At 36.7% G+C, this 6,143-nt stretch overlaps 1 non-coding gene across 1 annotated transcript; it reads left to right on the top strand.

Moving 5' to 3' along the window:
* The first annotated feature begins 354 nt into the window (after window positions 1–354).
* LOC131238327 (small nucleolar RNA R71) lies at window positions 355–461 on the top strand. Its single transcript, XR_009167728.1, has one exon. It is a non-coding gene; the product is annotated as a small nucleolar RNA R71 (small nucleolar RNA).
* Window positions 462–6,143: the final 5,682 nt, after the last annotated feature.

Here is a 6,143-nt window from a genome sequence, read left to right as displayed (position 1 = left end):
ACAGTTGTATGTATGTTGCAAGCACAAATACCACAAACAACTTCCGCAGCCTTACCCTTCTTAAGTTCCATGGCTTCGATTTTCCTTGTGAGATTAGCTACTTTAGCATTTATATCATCTTCCTCTTTCAAAATATATATTATGCCCCTCTCCTTTGATGAAGTAAGCTTAGAAGTGGTGTTAGGTCTTGGGGAGATGTCTCATGATTATGCATTTTCAGCAAGTTTGTAAAAGTAATCTCACACATCTTCGACTTTCTTATTCATGAATTCCCCATTACACATCATCTTGACTAATTGGCGCATAGGAGATGTTAGTCCATCGTAGAAGAAAATTGTTATGTGCCACGTTTCAAAGTCATGTTGTGGGCATGAACTGACAAGATCCTTGAACCGTTTCCATCATTGGAAGAAGGTCTCATCTTCCTTTTGGGCAAAGTTCATGATCGACTTCCTTATGGTGTTCATCTTATGGTATGAGAAATTTTTCTTTATGAACTCCCTGGTTATGTCGTTCCATATGCCAATGGATCGTGGTCATAGTGAGTGTAGTGACATCTTAGCTTTTTCTTTTAAGGAGAATGGAAAGAGTTTTAGCCTGATCGTGTCCTCAAACATGTTAGGGAAGTGTAGAGTAGCTATTATCTCATCAAACTCTTTCATGTGTAGGTATGGACTTTGGACTTTCAGATTCAAGTTCATGGAACTTCGGAAGGAGTTGGATCACTCCTAACTTGATATACATATTTCCTACATTGTCTGGAAAAATCATGTAGGAAGGTGTGCTACTCCCGCCGGTTGTAAATAATCTCGTAGAGTACGAGGCGGGGGTGCATGATACACCTCATTCTCATCTTAGGCTTCCTCAACTGGGTGTTGAGGTTGATATGAAGCCATCACTTCTATTGACTCAGAGGATCTTAAGTGATGTCTAATCTAATGATGGATAGGCAACCCTTCAACCAATCCTGCTTCACTCAAGAGACGAAGAGTGTTGTCACGAACCCATTTGGGTATGAAACACTTGCAGCCCTCAAGTAACTAAACAACTAAAAATTAAAAAGAAAACTACAATATATATATATATATATATATATATATATATATATATATATATATATATAAAGATAAGAGAGTTGTGGAAAGAGTTTACTAGATTGGAGTGGCTATGTTAGGATCCTACAAAATAGAAAACAAGGTTAATTTCTAAAAACAGATTCAGAAAAATCCTAACCTAAAAATTAACCCTAATCTTAACCTAATTGTAATACCAATTAATCTTAGAAAAATATAGCTATAGTCCCTAACAATGACGCCAAAAACTTGTTCACAACCCCAAGTGCAAGGCTGCGATGTAGTAATAACTCGGTGAGACCGAGGTCAAATCCACAGGGACTAAACTTGTACGTAATCTGAAAATAACTAGAACTAGAACTAGAAAAAGACCTAAATTGAATTATGGAATAGTTGAGAGGAATTTTGAATATAGTATCAATAATCAAAAGCAAACTAGAACGCCAAGGATCGACTTACAGTTATCAGGATGTTGCCTAACTTAATTCAATAAACACAACTGGAATCAGAGTCCTATCATATCCAATTGCAAAATGAAGCAATTAAATCAAATCTCTGAACTTTTTATTGATCTAGTCCTTAATGGAGTATTATGATGATTGGAAGGAAATTCATGCGTCTACCATGCCCAAGAGACGATGGTGAATCACGAGTTTTACCAATCTCACAATCTCAAAACAGGAAAAGAAGATATTAAAAGTTATCACAACATGTATTGTAATTTGAGCCACAATAAATCATAAAAAACTAAAAATATTCATTAAATTTAAACTAGAAATTAATGAAGTTCAACATAAAAAAGAATCAAAGCAAGATAAACATCCCAACACACTACAAGCTTCACCTCTTAGCCCTAGCTAAGAGGTTTAGTTCACTATAGATATGATTGAAACCAAATCTCTTAAACAAAACATGAAAAATAAAATAGGAAATAAGAAAAAATCTTTGACAGATGCTCCACCCTTTTTTCTATGTTCCTTGTAACCTTTTCAAACCCTAGAAGGTGCTTTGGAGCATCCTAGAGACTCCTATTTATACTTATGAAACTCCAACTTTTGCACCGAGTTGGAAAAATCCGTAAACCACCTCAAATTTACGCCCTTCACATAAGATCTGCGAACGCCTTCGATTGCCTCTTCGATGCCATCGAAGTGTTTTTGATGCCATTGAAAATTGTCCAGAACTGTTCGGCGAGTTTAGCTTATGCCATCGAAAATTGTCCAAAACTGTCTGGCGAGTTTGGCTTGAAAAATCCTAAAATTCTTGATTGATCGAACTAGCTTCGATTGCACTTCGATGGAATCGAAGTTTGTTTTGGAATTATTTCAAAACTATGTTTTTCTGGCCTCAGAATTTCAGAATATCTTTTTCCATGATAATTTTAACGATTCATTTTCTTCACTTCAAATCTTCGATTTTCTTTATTCCTCGCTTGGTTTCCTTGGATCTTTGGCATCTGAATTCTTCATTAATAACTTTCAAATCTCCAATTCTTCATTATCTTCTTTTGAGCTCTAAATCCGTCCTTTTAAGTGCATATTTATCATAAGCTTCCAAATCACCTCGCCTGACAAAAGCATATATAATTAAATCAAATTATCAATTAAATGCCCGGAAAACTAATGTAATTGAAGGGTTAAATATGCAATATTTGAGTCTCAACAACTCACAACAACATAACATATTCCGAACTAGGTATATAGTGAATCGAAAACCCTGTGATATGATCATTAACAGTGAGAGCAGCGAGAACATTGTCTCTAAGGTCATGGTGAAAAAGTTGTAATTAAAAACGGAGCGTCATCTCTCCCCATATATGATTGGTTGGATTAAAAAGGTTAGCGAAATTAAGATAACTGAACAATGCATTATATCTTTTTCGATTGGTAAATATTATAAAGACGAAGTAGTATGCAATGTAGTTGACATGAAGGCCTATCACATTTTATTCAGTCGACCATGACAATCCAATTGTGATGTCACTCATAAAGGGCAAGATAATGTGTATATTTTATCAAAGATGGCTGAAAAACTATATTAGCCCCTATGAATTCAGAGGAGCCACTAGAAACTTCTAAAGTGGAAGGTTGTTTTCTCTTAATCATATGGGATTTCGAGGAGGAATTCAAAGAAATAGGGTAGGCCTATGCATTAATTATAAAGGGGAAGCAACTCGAGCCCACCATCATACATAAGAAACTAAAACCCTTGCTGCATGAATTCAAAGAAACGTGGCCCGATAATCTTTCTGATGAATTGCCTCCTATGAGAGATATTCAGCACCATATCAACCTTATACCCGAATCCAGCTTACTCAATTGTCCTTATTATCGGGTGAGTCCAAAGGAGTGTGATATTCTGCAAGGACAAGTGAAGGAATTAATCTATACTAGCCAAGTCAAGGAGAGCATGAGTACATATATTGTTTCAACTCAAGGCTAATAAACATCGGTGTTAGAAGTTATCTGAGAATCATGAGTTAAGTCCCTTAAGTAACTTGAGGACGAGTTTTTTTCAAGTGGAGGGGTCTGATGTAAGATGTGTCACCAATAAATTCCTAGCGGTTGGACCAAAAGAAGGTGAACCCTAACTTTTTATCCGGGTATTGTTACGGGGCACACCTGACTAAGCATCATGAGCCAAAGCAGGATGATCTCTTTTGAAGTGGAGGGACAGACACTTTCATGTCCAAGATGGACCAGAGAAGGCCCGATCAAAGGCGGAGGTGATTTAGACTGTTAGAACCTCACAATAGGCGTATCTCGCAAACCAGAATGAGTTGCTCGACCTACCATATATGATTTTGGGATATGAGAAGCTACCCATGCCAAATTTGCGAGATGTTATCAGAACAACATTCGAAAATCCATTTTATTTCTGTTTTTACTATTTATAGTAAGTTTTAGTTTGATTATAACTCTTCATCCTTTGAGCTTTAGGAGTTGTGTCTAACTTAAAAAGTGTTTATAAAATTTAGGAGAATAACATGGTTACACATAGGATACTTTCTATAAACAGTAAATTTACTATTTATAAAAAGTTATGTATTTTAGGGAGTTTTTGTTGTAGTTTAATTTTGAAACTTCTTCCAAGGCTTGATATCCATATATATTTAAAGTGTTGTAGACTCGTTTGTTTCATTCATCAATCAATTTACGAATTTTCATGAATATTATTTCTATTTTCATGCTTTTTCCTTAGGGATTCGAGAAGTCTCTACGAGGACTCAGAGAAGCTTAGTGGATTTGAAATAGTTATCCCTAAGGAAGATGGTGATCGACCTCATCCCGCCTATCCCTGCGTCATATGGGGAATAGGTGGCGAGTTAGAAAAGTTAGGAAATTTTTTTAAGTTGTACATTTATTTTCCAAACTGTGACCCACCTGTACCCGTGTATCAACCTGAAATCGGATTGCCAGCTGAGTAAACTCTGCTGGGCCAACCATAAATATACTTAGTTTATCCACACTATTCATCGGTATTTTTAGCTCATTTTAGGGGTTGAGCCCTCCAAAGCTCAAGTGGAGCATTCCACATTAAACTGTGGGAATAATGATTTCTACAGTTGAAACCTTTCTAGGGCCACGGTGATGTTTATTTGTTATCTAACCTGTTCATAAGATCACACGGAGTGGATGAAGGGAAAAAAAGAAATATCAGCTTGATCAAAAAGTTTTGTAGCCCATAAGAATTTTACAATGGTTGATGTACAATTTACACTTTTTCCTATGGTGTGATCCACTTGAGCTTTGGTTATGCTTCGTTTTTGTGTTTAAGGCCTAAAATCATCAGGTAAAATAAATAGCGGATAAAATGGATAAATTATGGTGGCCCCACAGAGTTTACTTAGTACGATAGCGTACTACTTACTGATCAGTACGCAATCAGCTTACACCAACCTCATTGGCACGTATTGATTGAATCTCTGACCTATCATGCCATGGTAGCACATGTGAAGCATGTACATGAGCTTTAAAATGCTCCTTTCTCGCCTCTTGCAAACCGCTTCTTTTCTCAGGAGCATTGCACGTGCCACATCTATTGGATTAAAATAAAACTATTAAATGGCCGGCTGCTAAGATCTTTTGTATGCGTGCTCTTAACTCATGTGGCAAACTTGCGATTCGCACGAGGATGTCTATTTTATTATCGGGAGCTCTTTTATCCTTTGCTTTGTTTGGCCATCGGTATATCTATTGACTTATACTATTGTTTGGTTGTGGGTTTGCGACCGACAAATTGCTTCGTAAAAACCATTTTAGCTGCTACTGCATGTCTTCAACGGTGTTTAAATACCTGATGGCGACAGCCGTTTCTTTGATTTAGTCTGTATTTAGATTAGCTGAGAGCTGAGATTGCGTATAAAGCTAGGGCTGAACTCTTGTATTATTTGCACTATTTATTTGGCAGTTTCTTAAACGTATTCATGGCATAGCTGTCCGGTAATTTAGATCACCATCGGGCATGGCCTAAAATTGTACCGAGAAAATATATCAACAATTTGGTTTTCCCTTCAAATTTGGACAATTAACTATTTTACTGATTCTAACCATTCGATGCCCATTAATTGTAGTTAACAGTGCTTGATCAACATGATTTTAGAGACGTTCCTTCGACAATAGTGAAGCCCAATGGCTGGCCCAATTAAACGATTCTACATTATTTTATTATACTGTACACTTTCACAAAGCTGAAGATGATGATACGTTATTTTATTGTACTGCGGAACTTCAAAAAGCTGAAGATGGACGGCCTCCTCACAGCAGTCCCTCATCCACACAAAGCTAGAGATGGACAGTCTCCTCCCACCAGTCCGTCAAAGCCCTAGGGGAGCAAGATCGAGCACTTCCACCCTTATGATCCATCATTTGGATGGCCCACTAAATATAAACGATGGCTCATGTCACGTCCGAAATTCAAGTACAGAGTGTACACCCTCAAACTCGAGTTTCAAGTCGTAACTCTTACAATGTGTACTTGACTCAGTCTGTTATATGATTATTCAAAAGTAAAAATAATATTAATTTTATATTCCAATTAGGTCTATTAACAATCATTCACACAAAATGA

Source organism: Magnolia sinica, chromosome 2 (assembly GCF_029962835.1).
Source record: "Magnolia sinica isolate HGM2019 chromosome 2, MsV1, whole genome shotgun sequence".
Lineage (NCBI taxonomy): Eukaryota > Viridiplantae > Streptophyta > Magnoliopsida > Magnoliales > Magnoliaceae > Magnolia > Magnolia sinica.
Note: the sequence above shows the minus strand (reverse complement) of the source record. Positions and strands in the feature narration are given on the sequence as shown.